We start from the raw sequence: 18,997 nt of genomic DNA, 5'->3' as shown, positions 1-18,997 counted from the left end.
TACAGTTATTATTGATGGTGAAAGTTGCTCGAACGTAGCCAGCACGACGATGGTGGTAAAGCTTTGCTTAACCACTACCAAGCATCCACGACCTTATGATACAGCCACGCCTCAAGTCCAACCTAGCTCGAGCAAGGAGCCTTTGGAGCTGCCTCAAGGTCCAATCACCCGATCACGAGCTAAACAATTCAAGGAGGCTGTTTCGGCCTTAGTAGATCAAGTTTGGGGCGAGACTTTGGTTGGACGCATTGATGAAGCTTGGACAAACTCGATGAGCCTTCCTTGCACTTTGTTACGAGCTGAATTAAGCTCCACTTCAGCTCATTAAATTCGAACCAGCTCAAAATTAGCTCAAAATAACTTAGTCAATCATATAGTAGCTGAAATAATTAATTGAGTTAGTTAAATTAGTTATTTACAAGCTTAATTAATTTTCGTTATTAAATTGGTCTTAAATCTGGTCAAACTTAATTATGCATGATTAATTGTGTTTTCTTATATGTTATTAAGTCAAATTAAATTCCTACAGCTCATAAATAAGTCTTAATACATGTTTTAATGTGTCTTGTCCAAACTGAATTAATTAGACTTAGTTTAATTAATTGAGTTTTGTTTTAATTATTTGGATTAATGTTGTCTAAATTTCGTTTTTAATATGATTCAGCTGAATAATGATCAACTAAATTCATTTGTTCATGTTGTGTAGGTTGGCCGAATGTGGGTGGAAGCATTTAAGCTAGGTGCATGCATCATAGGTTCAATGAATGTGGCGTTACATGCATGAGGAATGTTCAGCTGATTTTAAATGATTCAAGAACCAGCATAATGCCGTTCACACATGAAGTTCACACTCTTGGCTTTTCGGTTTTGGAATGTTCACACACAAAGACTCTTTGAAACCGAGTGTTCACACTTCATTTGGCCATTCAAATCCCTTTAATGGCTGGTCACTTTTCAGCAAAAGCTACAAATTAAATGAGCTTATTTATGCACATTGACCGAATCTAGCCCTCCATGCACCATTCAAGTTGTCCAAGGTTCAATGTGAATTCTAGAAGCTTTCCAAGTTCAGCCGAACCTAGCCAAGCCATTGAAGAATTCATTAGCTTAGTTTTTAAGAAAATGTATGTGACTATCCGGCTAACTTAGTTGCTGATTATAAATAGCTGAAATTTCATTTTGTAAAGGACTTTTTGACATTTTTAAGTAACGAATTGCTGCCAAATTTGTGAGGCATTTTCTCTCAAATTTCGTTCGGGACCCGTAAGACTTATCTAGCTTCTAGTGGCGTCTTTCTGAGTCTTTCTTTCGAACTTATCACTCCCTAAACCCGAGTGTGGCGTTCACCTTTGATACCTTTGGTTCATACTTTACTAAGTATCGGGTCAAGGTCCTTATCAACCATTTCCAACTCAATTTGGTCCTATAAGTTTCGGGTCGACACTTTTCTTTAGTGTTGGTTTCACTCTTGACCTTTTTGAACTAATACGAGCTCGTTTCGTATGAAATAACGAGTCGTAATATTTCCCGATCAAAATTAGGTAGTGTCGGCCTTGAAATAAATTCAAGTCTTGGTGTTTAAAATTAAATGGCTTTGGAAAACGAGGGAGTTTGATGGAATGTTGTTTGCTGGATATTTCAATGAAAACAAGTCGAACCCTTATTAGCAAATAAGGACCCGGGGCTTAAGGTTTCAAAGAAAGAAAGGATTTTGGGATAAAACCGAGACCCTCTATTTAGCAAAATAGGAACCTACAGTATGAAGAACGCCACACCAATGGTGATAAGTTCGAAACAAAGTCAGATTGGCGCCACTTGTTGAAGATAAGTCAATTTGAGCTTTGGAGAATAAAGAGAGTGAATTGCCTCACTAAAATGATATTTCATTCAGAAATTTGTCAAAAGTCCTTTTACAAGAAAATGAGTAACTATTTATAGCCTAATGCCTAATAGCCGAATGGACATATTCTAGACTTAGTTTCTAAGCAAACATTGAACAAAAATGGCCAATGTAGGTTCGGCTGAATGGTGACCATACATGAAGCTTCCATATTAAGCAAATGAATCTTGGGAATGCATGTAGCAGCTACATTCAGCTGATGAGCTTAATTGATCATTCAAAAGGCAACTCTTGCTGAAAAATTATCAATAATAAAGAGGGCACTTGAACAGCCACATTAGGTGTGAATGGACGGTTTTGAAGAGCCTTAAAATGTGAACACCAAGAACCGAATGGCCAAAATGTATCCAGCAATGTGAAGGAAATAATGGCAGCTTGAAAAACTATCTCTTTAGCCGAATGGTCACTTAGAGAACTTCAATAATCAGCACACCATTTTTAATGTAGTTCATGCATGTATCATTAGGTGCATTGAATCCAACATGCATGCATCTTGCACACCACATTCAGCCAACCTTCCCATGCATCTTCCACATTCGGCTGAACCTAAATAAAACAAATGAACCTCATTAATTTAACTCAATTCAGCTGAACATAATATGAACATACTAATTAACATTAAGCCGAATTAAATATGTACTAAACAAGACACATTAATTCGGCTGAACATAGTTAATTCATGTAATATATTCAAACAAATTAAATGACATCTAGACACCTTTAATTCAACCAAATCAACATATTAAACACTTGTAATAAATTAAGACATATTTAAAAGCTGTAATGAAACTTATTTAAATGCTTATTTAAATGGTCTAAAATTCCAGCAGCAAATTAATTAGCTAGAACGAAATTCAGCTTCAAAGAAGTTGAATATGTTCAGCTCGTTTTTAAACTCCTTGCTATCATTTTCCTCAACCCGTTCCACCATTGCTAAAATAGCATCTTTGAATCGTTTAGCTCTAGCTCGCGTTATTGGACCAATGGGCAGCTTAATGGCTTCTTGTTCGTTCTCCATTTGGTTCGTAGGCAAGCTCACATCATTCCCCTCCTCTTCAGAACGATTTGCCCTCAAATCGGAATCTGCATCAAACGGAGACAAATCAGAAACGTTAAAAGTCGCGCTAACATTATATTCACCAGGCAAGTCCAATTTATAGGAGTTATCATTAATTCGCTCAAGGACTTGAAACGGTCCATCCCCTCTCGGAAGAAGTTTGGATCGCCTTTGCATAGGAAATCTCTCCTTGCGCATATGCAACCAAACCCAATCTCCCGGTTCGAACACAACTCGCTTACGACCTTTGTTAGCATGTTGCTCATAGTTCTTGGTCTTGGCCTCAATATTGTCTCAAACCCGTTGGTGCAATTGCTTGACGAAATCAGCTTTGAGCTTCCCATCTACATGAACAAGTTGATTAGAAGGCAATGGCAATAAATCAAGTGGAGTTAATGGATTGAAACCATAGACAATTTCAAAAGGAGAAAATTTGGTAGCTGAATGAACAACTCGATTATACGCAAACTCCACATGTGGTAAGCATTCTTCCCAAGCCTTCACATTCTTCCGAATAATAGCTCGAAGCAATGTAGACAGAATCCGGTTGACCACTTCGGTTTGGCCGTCCGTTTGCGGATGGCAAGTGGTTGAAAACAGCAACTTCGTTCCAAGACGCCCCCATAGTGTCCTCCAAAAATGGCTAAGGAATTTTGCGTCTCGGTCGGACACGATCGTTCTAGGCATGCCATGCAACCTGACCACCTCTTTGAAAAATAAGTTAGCAATATTAACGGCATAGTTTTATAACATGCTATAAAATGGGCCATTTTTGAGAACCTATCTACAACCACAAATATTGAATCTCGGCCATTCTTACTCCTAGGTAAACCTAGCACGAAATCCATGGAGATATCAGACCAAGGGGTTTCGGGAATAGGTAATGGCTTATACAAACCGTGGGGCTTAATTCGTGACTTATCCCGTTTGCACGCAATGCATCTATTACAAAATCGTTCGACATCTCGTCGCATCTTGGGCCAAAAGAAATGTTCGTGCAATGTAGCTAATGTCTTAGCAACACCAAAGTGCCTGATACGGGGTTACGCGCGGACCAAGATCGAGTTGCCAAGTCACGAGAAACTCCTACGAAAACCCTAAACAATTAGATCTGAAACGAAACAGAAAATTAAAAGATTAGATTTTTGAATTTTCAGATCTGAAATAAAATCCCCAAATCAGCAAAGAATCAAATTGAGAATAGAAATAAGTGTTAGGGTTCTTGAAACCCTCAAGGAGATTGTGATTCTGCCCAAGTGAACACCAAGATAGTTTTCCCCAAATTTCGACAATCTAATTTCACCCAAAAAGAGTATGGAAAAACCCTAGAAATTGGGGATTTTTGGGCTGATTCCTTAAGATAGAAAAAGGCTGAAAACACAATAAGAACAGAAAATAGATTAGATAATGATTCAGCACAAGTAGAAATAAAGAAAGAATTGACAGTAAGAAATTAAAATATAAGTCCTAAGAAGCCTTGAAATCTCGAAAGATCTCACAACTCCCTTCAAACGGCTCTAATCTCCCCTCCAAAGAATATCAATGGCAAGAAGAAGGTTGAAGATGGCTCCCACAATCAAAAAGATTGTTAAAACAACTTCTAAAGAAAACTCAAGAGAGAAATCTTGGAGAAAACTCAAAGAAAATTCTGCTCTCAACAAATCTGAAATTTTAATAATAATGATAAGTGTTTAACAAGGTGGACAGCCATGCCTTTAAATAGGCCTTATAACTAGTCCTAATCTAATTAGAAAACTAAAATAAAAAAAACTCCTAATTATTTTAATATGGAAATTCGGTCAAAGGTCATTTTATCTGGGACTCTTGGACTGAATATTGACATAAAAATTTAAACTAAGTAAATAAATAAATAAATAAATAAAAATAAAAATAAAAATAAAACTTTACAACTTGGGCCACTTTGACAATTTGGCCTGATTTTCAACTAAGTATGGATGGATTTCTTGATTGGGCTGGGAATTTGCTTATTGGGCCTCGCCTTCAAGAATTTGGGCTTTTGTGACTCGTATCATTCCCCCCTTCCTCAAAAAGATTCATCCTCGAATCTGAAAAATCAAATGAACTCGACTTTCCTCTATCGAACGGGACTAATGGCAATTGAGTCCACTGAGAAGAATAGCCATGAGATAGTAAATAGCAACGGAAATAAGCTTGTAGTCCAATCATAAGCATAATAGAACAGGTATAACGCATGTGAATGGACAGATTCAGATTACCATGCAAACAATCTAACTTACTCACCACTGCCTCGTCAAATATTTGAAACAAAGATGGACATGTTTTAAGGCATTCAGTCGTCTCACATTGTTCCCAAAAACCATGAATAAATTGCGAGTAATAAATCAAATGGTAAACATAATCGTCACAAGTAGGTATTTGAAAAGATTCACATGGTTCACAGAGTTGCATAATCATACCATGCATTAATCGACGGTCTATAAATTCACTCACACATGCATTATCAAAAACAAGAATCTTTTTATCAACCATCAAAACAAATAGATCATCAATAAATAAAATAGGACAGTCAAGCACGTTTCGATCTAAGTGTTCATCAACACGATCTTTATCACTATCCGAGGAGTACAAAAGTGTTTCAAAGGTTTCAAGCATCTTACCTCGATAAGCAGAAGAATAAGGGTTGATTTTACCTTTTTCATTTAAAACAAACCTTCGCTCATCGGGGGCATAGTGTAGTCGAATCTCCGTTGTTGAGTTAACCTTTGTCAAATGGAACTCAAACTTCATGTACAACCACATAAACTGTTTAAGGCACGAATATAAATTGAAAACAAATTTGGAAAATTTCGTTACCTTATTCTCCAAAACAGATTTGGACAAATTCGAGGATTTTACACAAGGTAAATCAAGAGAATAACAAATCACGCTTCTTTTCGTAATGACTTTATCAATCACAATCGAAGAGTAACAATTAATCGGATCAAAATGAGGGGACCTTTTAAGAACTAAGTCACCAAAAGTTTTATCAATAATTTTCAAATCTGCACTGGACTCGGTTTCTAAAATTTCCTTACCTCGCTTACCTTCGGGATCATGTAGTGTGATTTCATCTTTGCTTAAGTTGATCGTATGAAAGCGTCTTTCATTTGAGAGGTATTGAAGTTGAAAGTTATCTTTCGATCTTTCAGGAACCTGAAAAGTAGCAACACAAGAAAAATTCATATCTTGGTTAGTGGAAACATTCCTCACTACCCTTTCCACGTCTTTTTCTTTTGTTTCTTTTTCTAATTCATTTTCTCTTCTTTCTTCGATTTCTTTTTCACTCTCAATCTCTTTTTGCTCTTTTTCATTCTCTTTTTCTTTATCCTCACTTGTTTTAACAGAATTTTTCAGTTTGATTTGGTCCTCATGGACTTGTTCCAGAGTGAGCGGCACTAAGGTGAGTTTCTTTCCTTGATGCTTGAAAGAATACCTATTGGTACGACCATCGTGAGTGACTTTTCGATCTAGTTGCCACGGTTCTCCTAGCAACAAATGGCAGGCTTGAATAGGCATTACGTCGCACACAACTTCGTCTTGATACTTACCGATAGAAAAGGGATGCGCACTTGTTGAGTGACCCTAAATTGGCCTTCGTTGCTAAGCCCTTGTAGTTGATAAGGTTGTGGATGCTTGGTAGTGGTTAAGCAAAGCTTTTCCACCATCGTCGTGCTAGCTATGTTCGAGCAACTTTCACCATCAATAATAACTCTACAAAGCTTACCTTGTACGTGGCAGCGAGTATGAAAGAGATGTTCTCGTTGCTGCTCGCTCTTTGGTTTTGCCAAAGATGATTGTCCATGATCATGACAATCATCATCCATTCTAGGGACACGTTGAGGGTTGCACCTATGCGGCTGGTTATCCCTATCTTCCTTAATTGGATCTCGATATTGATGTTTTTGATTCACTCGTACCTCATTCAAAGTAGTATTCAATGCTTGAAGTGTAGCATTTATTTGTGTGATTGCAGCAGTATGACCGTCTAACTGTTGTTGGACTTTCATAAGTCATCATTATTATCACCTTTAGACATCTTCAAAACCTGTAAAAAATAAACACTCAACACTCAAAAATAAAAGTTAGCAAACCTCACCATTAATCACTCAAAAAGAAAAATCAAATTCTCAATGAGGTCGAATTCAATCTTGTGAGTTCTTTATCAGAGTTTATATCAACCAATTAGAGAGTGTGAACCAAACTACCAAAGAATCCTAATTTGCACTAGGATGCCAAAAACTGACGAGACACCAATTGATTCGTGTTGCACCGAGGAAGAATTGGGCACACGTTTAAATCCTACTAACACAAAAAACAAGAAGGTGTTAGATATTGTAAAGGGATAATAAAAAGCAAACAAATGAAAACCTACAGCTAAGAATCAATAAAAATTGTTGAAAACAGAAAACCCGAAAAACTGCGGAGTAACTTGACAACTTCGTTCGAGGTGTTCCCGATCTCAAAAAATCACAAAATTAAATCTGGAATGTCTTCAAATATTGAATTTTGATCTGGAAAATTTGGGCACCAAATTCAACCCGCTGAATATTTTTTTAATTTTTTATTGGATTTCATCTTTTTTCAATTTTTTGACTTTTTCGACTTATTTTTTTGCGGGAAATATTTTTTATATTCAATAAACGTGCCAAAAATATGTATGTAAAATTTCAGATCAATCAGAAAACGTTTACCCACTCAAATGAATTTTTTTTCGAAAATTTTTCTGGGTAAAACTGCTGTTTATAATTTAAAAAATAGAGATAAGTTTAGAAATCAACCAAGAACACCCAAAACGCCCAAAATCTGATACCAAATGATACGGGGTTACGCGCGGACCAAGATCGAGTTGCCAAGTCACGAGAAACTCCTACGAAAACCCTAAACAATTAGATCTGAAACGAAACAGAAAATTAAAAGATTAGATTTTTGAATTTTCAGATCTGAAATAAAATCCCCAAAACAGTAAAGAATCAAATAGAGAATAGAAATAAGTGTTAATAAGGAATCTTGAAACCCTAGAAGAGATTGCGATTCTGCCCAATTGAACACCCAGATAGTTTTCCCCAAATTTCGGCAATCTAATTTCTCCCAAAAAGAGTATGGATGAATCGGCAAGAACCCTAGAAATTGGGGATTTTTGGGCTAATTCCTTAAGATAGAAAAAGGCTGAAAACACAATAAGAACAAAAAATAAATTAGATAAAGATTCGGCACAAGCAGAAATAAAGAAAGAATTGACAGCAAGAAATTAAAAGATAAGTCCTAAGAAGCCTTGAAATCCCGAAAGATCTCACAACTCCCTTCAAACGGCTCTAATCTCCCCTCCAAAGAATATCAATGGCAAGAAGAAGGTTGAAGATGGCTCCCACAATCAAAAAGATTGTTAAAACAACTTCTAAAAAAACTCAAGAGAAAATCCTTGAAGAACTCAAAGAGAATTTTCACTCAAATCAAATCTGAAATTTTCAATGTAATTGTAATGTAATGTAGGGTGGCTGGCCAAGCCATATAAGTAGGCCTTTCAAATGTTTTCCTAATTTAATTAGAACACTAAAACTAAAACTAAAAAAAAACTCCTAATTATTTTAATATGGAAATTCGGTCAAAGGTCATTTTATCTGGGACTCTTGGACTGAATATTGACATAAAAATTTAAACTAAGTAAATAAATAAAAAAAATAAAAATAAAAATAAAACTTTACAACTTGGGCCACTTTGACAATTTGGCCTGATTTTCAACTAAGTATGGATGGATTTCTTGATTGGGCTGGGAATTTGCTTATTGGGCCTCGCCTTCAAGAATTTGGGCTTTTGTGACTCGTATCAGTGCCCCATTAATCCTCCGCTATGGGCTTCTTCGATCAACACTTCTCGTACGGAACCTTGGGGTATACAAAGCTTTCCTTCTCGGAATAAGTACCCATCATGTCGATAGTACTTCTCGTAGGCTCCCTTGGCACATAATCTAAAGAATTCACCAAAGTCAGCATCGTTGACATATAAATCTTTAAGAAATACAAACCCCATTAACTTAGCATCCAAAATATTTAGCAACGCATACCTTCGAGATAGTGCATCAGCCACTACGTTTTCCTTACCTTTCTTATATTTAATAACGTAGGGAAAAGATTCGAGAAATTCTACCCACTTAGCGTGTCGCTTATTCAACTTGTGTTGCCCCTTTAAATACTTCAAGGACTCATGATCGGTGTGTATGACGAATTCCTTGGGCCAAAGATAGTGTTGCCACATTTCTAAGGCTCGGATCAACGAATAGAGCTCCTTGTCATATGTTGGATAGTTTAAGACAGCACCATTCAGTTTCTCGCTAAAATAGGCAATAGGACGACCATCTTGCATCAACACAGCTCCAATGCCTAAACCTGATGCATCACATTCTAACTCGAAAGTTTTATCAAAGTTAGGCAAAGCTAATAACGGTGCATGAGTTAGACAATCTTTAATTTTAAAAAAGGATTTTTCTTGTTCCTCTCCCCAAATGAAGTTGGAATTCTTACGAATAACCCCGGTTAAAGGTGCAGCTAAGGTGCTGAAATTTGGCACGAATCGACGGTAAAAACTTGCTAGTCCATGGAAACTTCAGACTTGGGAGACATTCGTCGGACGGGGCCATTCTTGGATTGCCTTGATCTTCTCTTGATCGACTTCAAGACCCTCTGAGCTAACAACAAAACCTAAAAACACAACCTTGTTAGTGCAGAAATCACATTTCTTCAAATTAGCATACAAGGTTTCTTTTCTCAATACTTCCAAAACAGATTTTAAATGTAAAATATGTTCATCCAAATTTTTACTATAGATCAATATATCGTCGAAGTATACTACGCAAAATCTACCAATAAAAGGTCTTAAAACGTGATTCATAAGCCTCATGAATGTGCTTGGGGCGTTCGTTAAGCCTAAGGGCATAACGAGCCATTCGTAAAGCCCATGCTTCGTTTTGAACGCAGTCTTCCACTCATCTCCCTCACGCATCCGTATTTGGTGATAACCACTCTTAAGGTCGATTTTTGAAAATAAACTCGCGCCACTTAGCTCGTCAAGCATATCATCCAATCGTGGTATAGGATGACGATACTTGATAGTTATTTTGTTTATAGCACGGCAGTCCACGCATGATACGAGCTCGATTCGGATGATGTGATGAGTCGTATTATGTTCCCGATCGAATTTAGGTAGTGTCGATTTAGTTCAAAATTCAATAAGATGAGTTATATTGGTTTTAAATGAATTAGGAAGCAAAATGGGGATAAATGGTTTCCAATGAAACAAGAACGAACCCTTATTAACAAATAAGGACCCGGGCTCAAAGGTTTCAAAGAAAAGGAAAGAAATGGTAGATAAAACCGAGACCCTCTATTTAGCAAAATAGGAACCTTCGCTATAGTTGGAACACCACACCTTATGGTGATAAGTTCGAAACAAAGTCAGATTGACGCCACTCGTAAAGATAAGTCAATTGAGCTTTGAAGAATAAAGAAAGTGAATTGCCTCACTAAAATGATATTTCATTCAGAGATTTGTCAAAAAGTCCTTTTACAAGAAAAATAGAAACTATTTATAGACTTTCAACTAGTAGCCGAATAGACAAGTTCAAGACTTAATTTCTAAGCAAACATTGAACTAAAATTCAGCTTAACTTCATGAATATGGGGCAATGTAGATTCGGCTGAATTGTGACCAACTATGAAGCTTCCACCTTAAGCAAATGGATCTTGGAGATGCATGTAGCAGCTACATTCAGCTAATGGGTTTAAATGAGCATTCAAGAGGCAACTCTTGCTGAAAAATTACCAATAATAAAGAGAGTACTTGAGCAGCCATATCAGGTGTGAATGGACGGTTTTGAAGAGCCTTAAAGTGTGAACACCTTGAACCGAATGGCCAAAAGATTTCTAGCAATGTGAAGGAAATAAATGGCAGCTTTGGATAATGAACAATCATCTCTTTTGGCCGAATGGACACATAGAAAACTTAAAAATCAGCACACCAACTTTAATGCATTCCATGCATGTATCGTTAGGTGCATGAACCCAATATGCATGCATCTTTACATCCATTGAATCTTCATGCATGAATCTGTCCAATTCACCTTCAAATTCGGCTGCACCAAAAAAACACACATGAACTTAATTAATTTCAAGCAAATTCAGCTGAACTAAATTAAAGTATAATGTGAACATCCTAAATAACATTGAGACAACTTAAATATTAACAAATCATAACACATAAATTCGGCTGGACAAATTTAAAACATGTAATAATTTAGACAAACTAAATGACATCAAGACATCTTTAATTTAACTAAATCAAGACATATTAAACACTTAAATTAATTAAGACATATTTAAAAGCTATAATGAAACTTATTTAAATGTTTATTTAAATGGTCTAAATTCCAGCATCAAATTAATTAGCTAGAACGAAATTCAGCTTCAAAGAAGTTGAATATGTTCAGCTCGTTTTTAAACTCCTTGCTAAAATAGCATCTTTGAATCGTTTAGCTCTAGCTCGCGTTATTGGACCAATGGGTAGCTTGATGGCTTCTTGTTCGTTCTCCATTTGGTTCGTAGGCAAGCTCACATCATTCCCCTCCTCTTCAGAACGATTTGTCCTCAAATCGGAATCTGCATCAAACGGAGACAAATCAGAAACGTTAAAAGTCGCGCTAACATTATATTCACCAGGCAAGTCCAATTTATAGGAGTTATCGTTAATTCGCTCAAGGACTTGAAACGGTCCATCCCCTCTCGGAAGAAGTTTGGATCGCCTTTGCATAGGAAATCTCTCCTTGCGCATATACAACCAAACCCAATCTCCTGGTTCAAACACAACTCGCTTACGACCTTTGTTAGCATGTTGCTCATAGTTCTTGGTCTTGGCCTCAATATTGTCTCGAACTCGTTGGTGCAATTGCTTGACGAAATCAGCTTTGCGCTTCCCATCTACATGAACAAGTTGATTAGAAGGCAATGGCAATAAATCAAGTGGAGTTAATGGATTGAAACCATAGACAATTTCAAAAGGAGAAAATTTGGTAGCTGAATGAACAGCTCGATTATATGCAAACTCCACATGGGGTAAGCATTCTTCCCAAGCCTTCAAATTCTTGCGAATAATAGCTCGAAGCAATGTAGACAGAATCCGGTTGACCACTTCGGTTTGGCCGTCCGTTTGCGGATGGCAAGTGGTTGAAAACAGCAACATCATTCCAAGTCGCCCCCATAGTGTCCTCCAAAAATGGCTAAGGAATTTTGTGTCTCGGTCGGACACGATCGTTCTAGGCATGCCATGCAACCTGACCACTTCTTTGAAAAATAAGTTAGCAATATTAACGGCATCATCAGTTTTATGACATGCTATAAAATGGGCCATTTTTGAGAACCTATCTACAACCACAAATATTGAATCTCGGCCATTCTTACTCCTAGGTAAACCTAGCACAAAGTCCATGGAGATATCAGACCAAGGGGTTTCGGGAATAGGTAATGGTTTATACAAACCGTGGGGCTTAATTCGTGACTTAGCCCGTTTGCACGCAATGCATCTATTACAAAATCGTTCGACATCTCGTAGCATCTTGGGCCAAAAGAAATGTTCGTGCAATGTAGCTAATGTCTTAGCAACACCAAAGTGCCCCATTAATCCTCCGCTATGGGCTTCTTCGATCAACACTTCTCGTACGGAACCTTGGGGTATACAAAGCTTTCCTTCTCGAATAAGTACCCATCATGTCGATAGTACTTCTCATAGGCTCCCTTGGCACATAATCTAAAGAATTCACCAAAGTCAGCGTCGTTGACATATAAATCTTTAAGAAATACAAACCCCATTAACTTAGCATCCAAAATATTTAGCAACGCATACCTTCGAGATAGTGCATCAGCCACTATGTTTTCCTTACCTTTCTTATATTTAATAACGTAAGGAAAAGATTCGAGAAATTCTACCCACTTAGCGTGTCGCTTATTCAACTTGTGTTGCCCCTTTAAATACTTCAAGGACTCATGATCGGTGTGTATGACGAATTCCTTGGCCAAAGATAGTGTTGCCACGTTTCTAAGGCTCGGATCAACGAATAGAGCTCCTTGTCATATGTTGGATAGTTTAAGACAGCACCATTCAGTTTCTCGCTAAAATAGGCAATAGGACGACCATCTTGCATCAAAACAGCTCCAATGCCTAAACCTGATGCATCACATTCTAACTCGAAAGTTTTATCAAAGTTAGGCAAAGCTAATAACGGTGCATGAGTTAAACAATCTTTAATTTTCAAAAAGGATTTTTCTTGTTCCTCTCCCCAAATGAAGTTGGAATTCTTACGAATAACCCCGGTTAAAGGTGCGGCTAAGGTGCTGAAATTTGGCACGAATCGACGGTAAAAACTTGCTAGTCCATGGAAACTTCGGACTTGGGAGACATTCGTCGGACGGGGCCATTCTTGGATCGCCTTGACCTTCTCTTGATCGACTTCAAGACCCTCCGAGCTGACAACAAAACCTAAAAACACAACCTTGTTAGTGCAGAAATCACATTTCTTCAAATTAGCATACAAGGTTTCTTTTCTCAATACTTCCAAAATAGATTTTAAATGTAAAATATGTTCATCCAAATTTTTACTATAGATCAATATATCGTCAAGTATACTACGTAAAATCTACCAATAAAAGGTCTTAAAACGTGATTCATAAGCCTCATGAATGTGCTTGGGGCGTTCGTTAAGCCAAATGGCATAACGAGCCATTCGTAAAGCCCATGCTTCGTTTTGAACGCAGTCTTCCACTCATCTCCCTCACGCATCCGTATTTGGTGATAACCGCTCTTAAGGTTGATTTTCGAAAATAAACTCGCGCCACTTAGCTCGTCAAGCATATCATCCAATCATGGTATAGGATGACGATATTTGATAGTTATTTTGTTTATAGCACGGCAGTCCACGCACATCCTCCACGTTCCATCCTTCTTCGGAACTAGTAAAACAGGCACGGCGCATGGAGTAAGGCTTTCACGCACATAGCCCTTTTCAAGGAGTTCATTTACTTGCTTTTGTAATTCTTTCGTCTCTTCAGGATTGCTCCGGTAAGCAGGTCAGTTTGGAATTGCGGCTCCCGGCACAAGATCGATTTGGTGTTCAATTCCACGAATAGGTGGTAACCCACTCGGGATTTCTTCCGGGAATACGTCTTGAAATTCCTGCAACACAGACAAAATAGAAGAAGGCAATTTGTCATCAAATTCGTTAGTGCCAAGCAAGCTCTCCTTGTACAAAAGAACCAACAATGGTTGTTTCAATAGCATCGATTTTCGAACTTCCCTCTCTTTTACAAACAAATTCTTTTTTTCAATCTCATCACTCATTTCTTTTTCTTTTGAATCACTCTCTCTTTTTTTATCACTCATCTTTTTGTTTTTCTTCCTTTCTTCACTCTTTTCATTTTTTTGCTCTCTCTCGATTTCTTTTGATTTTTCAATCGAACTCCTCATTTTGAGTTGATCTTCGTACACTTGTTTTGGTGATAACGGAGCTAGAGTCACCATTCGTCCCATATGTTTGAAAGAGAATCGATTTGTGTAACCATCATGAATTGCTCGCTTGTCAAATTGCCACGGACGTCCCAAAAGAAGATGCCCCGCATGCATCGGTACAACGTCGCACATCACTTCATCTTGATATTTTCCGATTGTGAATGAAATGAGCACTTGTTTTGTTCCTTTAATTTGATGTGAGCTTGCCTACGAACCAAATGGAGAACGAACAAGAAGCTATTAAGCTGCCCATTGGTCCAATAACGCGAGCTAGAGCTAAACGATTTAAAGTTCTATTTTAGCATTGGTGGAACGGATTGAGGAAAATGAAAGCAAAGAGCTTAAAGACGAGCTGAATATTTTCAACTTCTTTGAAGTTGAAATTCGTTCTAGCTAATTAAATTGCTGCTGGATTTTAAACCATTTAAATAAGCATTTAATTAAGTCTTATTACAGCTTATTAATATGTTTTTATTTAATATAAGTGTTTAATATGTCTTAATTTAGTTACATTAAAGATGTCTTGATTTCATTTAGTTTGTCTAAATTATTACATGTCTTAAATCTGTTCAACCGAATTTGTGTCATGCTTTATTAATATTTAAGTTGTTTCAATGTTAAATTAGGATGTTCACATTATGTATTTACTTAGTTAGCTTAATTTGATTGAAATTAATTAAGTTCATGTGTGTTTTTAGGTACAGCCGAATTTGAAGATTCATTGGGCAGATTCATGCATGAAGATTCAATGGATGTGAAGATGCATGCATGTTGGGTTCAATGCACCAAATGATACATGCATGGACTATATTAAAGATGGTGTGCTGATTGTTGAAGTTCTCTAAGTGACCATTCGGCCAAAAGAGATGATTTTCCATTCTCCAAAGCTGCCATTTATTTCCTTCACATTGCTGGGTACATTGTGGCTATTCGGTTCATGATGTTCACACCTTATGGTCATTCAAAACCGTCCATTCACACTTCCAAATGACTGTTCAAGTTGCTAATTAATGATGGTAATTTTTCAGCAAGAGTTGCTTCATTATTGACCTTATTAAACTCCATTGGCCGAATGTAGCTGCTGCCAATTTTCCAAGTTCGTTGAAGCTCTTCCTTGGTCTATATTCAGCCGAACATTGATTCAAGACCATTCATGGATCTTAGCTCAAAATTAGTTCAATGTTTACTTAGTTTTTAAGTATTGAACTTGACTATTCGGCTACTAGTCACTTAAGCTATAAATAGTTCTTGAATTTCTTGTAAAAGGACTTTTTGCCAAATTTCTGAATGAAATATAATTTTAGTGAGAAATTCACTCTCTTTATTCTCCAAAGCTCAAATTGACTTATCTTCAACGAGTGGCGTCAATCTGACTTTGTTCGAACTTATCACCCATTGGTGTGGCGTTCTTCATACCGTAGGTTCCTATTTTGCTAAATAGAGGGTCTCGGTTTTTATCCTATTTCCATTTCTTTCTTTGAAACCTTAAGCCTGGGTCCTTATTTGATAATAAGGGTTCGATCTTGTTTCATCGAATTACCCAGCAAACAACAACCCATCAAACTCCTTTGTTCCTAAAGCCATCCAACTTCAAACACCAAGACTTGAATTTGATTCAATTCCGACACTACCTAATTTCGATCGGGAAAGATTACGACTCGTCTTTACATCCGAAACGAGCTCGTATCATAATTCTCCACCATCGTTAAGCCATTGGAGTTTATACGGATGGGGATGTTTGGTGGTGGCCAATCCGAGTTTCTCCACCATCAATGTACTAGCCACATTTGTACAACTTCCCCCATCGATTATCACGCAACAAATCTTACCTTGCACTTGACATCACGTATGGAAGATGTTTTCGCGTTGTTGATCATTTTCAGCACCTTGCAAAGTGAGACTTCTTTTCACAACCAAGATTTCTCCATTCTCGGCTTGTTCGATGTCTTCCTCTTCTTCGAGTTGTTCAACAGCCTCGTTCTCTTGTTCACTTTCGGATTCAATTTCTCCATCATCTCGAACAAACATCGCATTTCGGTTCGGGCATTGGCTTGCGATGTGGCCCCTTCCAAGACATTTGAAGCATTTGATGTCTCGGGATCTATTTGGTTGGGCATCCATCTTTCCTTTACTCGATTCGGCAATTGGTTTGTTGAATTTGGTAGCTCCACTTACTTCTTTATTTCGACTCGGCAAGTCTCGTTTGTTGGACCCTTGCCCCCACTTAGTCGTAGAAGAAGTATTAGGGAAAGAACGGAATGTACCTTTTCTCTTTAATTGTTTTTCAACCTTTATGGCCATATGGACCATATCAATGACCTCGACATAATGGTGTAGCTCCACAATATTTGCAATATCTCGGTTAAGGCCGGCGAGAAATCGAGCCATGGTGGCTTCTCGATCTTCCTCCACATCGACGCGGATCATGGCCACTTCCATTTCCTTGTAGTAATCCTCCACGCTTCGTTGGCCTTGAGTTAAGCTTTGGAGCTTTTGATACAACTCCCGGTGATAGTAAGCAGGAATGAATCGCTTTCTCATTATGGCTTTCATTTCTGCCCATGTAGACACGGGACGTTCGCCATTGCGTCTTCGGCTCATCGTGAGTTGATCCCACCATATTATGGCGTATTCAGAGAATTCTATAGCAGCTAACTTTACCTTCTTGCTTTCCGAGTAATTGTGGCACTCGAAAACTAACTCCACCTTCTTCTCCCATTCAAGATAGGCCTCGGGATCCGACCTTCCTTGAAAAGTAGGAATCGCCATTTTAATGTTTTTTAAATCATCATCGGTCCTCTCTCGATCTCTTGGTCCCCGTGCTCGTTGGCCTTGTCGCCTTGCACTTTGTCGCGAAGCTCGATCACTTTCAACGTCACTTGCTTCATATAGATCATTTGCATGTTGCCATGGACGTTCTCGCTCTCTTCTCGAAATAGGAGGGGTGTTCGCACGTTGGCTTCGTTCCTCCATTTGTTCCATTCGTTCATAAAGGGAATCAAATTGAGGTTGGAACAAACGAGAAATTTCTCGCACGATTGCTTGAACTTGTAGATCGGGCACTCCGCCTCCGGGAACGTTTCTCCTTGGTTGAAGATTAACTCCTCCACCAGCGGCATTCGAGGCTCCTCCACTTGTTGCTCGTCGTTCCGGGCTCCTTGACATGATGATTAAAATTAAGAAAATATCCTCACCAAAAAAAAAAAACCTCACAATTCACTCACAAGAAAAGAATTCACTCCTCTCGTGTTTCACTCTATTTTCGGCTTTTATCTTGATGTACTCTCTTGCCTTTTACCTCTCAAATCCAACTCTCGATATTCTGGAAAGCTACTTAGATTTATCCACACTTGTGGTCGGCTTCAAGGGGTTTTGCAAGGGAAAGTCGTATGGTTTAGGGTAGGCTCGAAAGAAAGAAAGGCTTAAGATGTGGCGTATAAAATGGATTCAATTTTTTTTTTAATAGCGTGAAAATTCACTAAAATGGGTATAAAGGAGTGTAGAATGTGATTTTAGAAAAAAATTTTGTTGAAGTGTCTCCAGACTCTTTTTTTTTTACGGATCTTTCACGTTCTTTTCGTCCGCACCTAGACCGTATGCAATTTTTTTTTCAATTTTTTTTTTCAATTTTTTTTTTTGATTTTTTTTTTGATTTTTTTTGAATCTACAATTTACGTACCTAATTTAACCAGCTCTGATACCAACTGATACGAGCTCGATTCGGATGATGTGATGAGTCGTATTATGTTCTCGATCGAATTTAGGTAGTGTCGATTTAGTTCAAAATTCAATAAGATGAGTTATATTGGTTTTAAATGAATTAGGAAGCAAAATGGGGATAAATGGTTTCCAATGAAACAAGAACGAACCCTTATTAACAAATAAGGACCCGAGCTCAAAGGTTTCAAAGAAAAGGAAAGAAATGGTAGATAAAATCGAGACCATCTATTTAGCAAAATAGGAACCTTCGGTATAGTTGGAACGCACACCTTATGGTGATAAGTTCGAAACAAAGTCAGATTGACGCCACTCGTAAAGATAAGTCAATTGAGCTTTGAAGAATAAAGAAAGTGAATTGCCTCACTAAAATGATATTTCATTCAGAGATTTGTCAAAAAGTCCTTTTACAAGAAAAATAGAAACTATTTATAGACTTTCAACTAGTAGCCGAATAGACAAGTTCAAGACTTAATTTCTAAGCAAACATTGAACTAAAATTCAGCTTAACTTCATGAATATGGGGCAATGTAGATTCGGCTGAATTGTGACAACTATGAAGCTTCCACCTTAAGCAAATGGATCTTGGAGATGCATGTAGCAGCTACATTCAGCTAATGGGTTTAAATGAGCATTCAAGAGGCAACTCTTGCTGAAAAATTACCAATAATAAAGAGAGTACTTGAGCAGCCATATCAGGTGTGAATGGACGGTTTTGAAGAGCCTTAAAGTGTGAACACCTTGAACCGAATGGC

General features: G+C 37.6%; 1 pseudogene; it reads left to right on the top strand.

Moving 5' to 3' along the window:
- Window positions 1–18,997, top strand: part of LOC121217946 (uncharacterized) — a 45,455-nt pseudogene that overhangs the window by 11,805 nt on the left and 14,653 nt on the right.

This window comes from Gossypium hirsutum, chromosome A03 (assembly GCF_007990345.1).
Source record: "Gossypium hirsutum isolate 1008001.06 chromosome A03, Gossypium_hirsutum_v2.1, whole genome shotgun sequence".
Lineage (NCBI taxonomy): Eukaryota > Viridiplantae > Streptophyta > Magnoliopsida > Malvales > Malvaceae > Gossypium > Gossypium hirsutum.
Note: the sequence above shows the minus strand (reverse complement) of the source record. Positions and strands in the feature narration are given on the sequence as shown.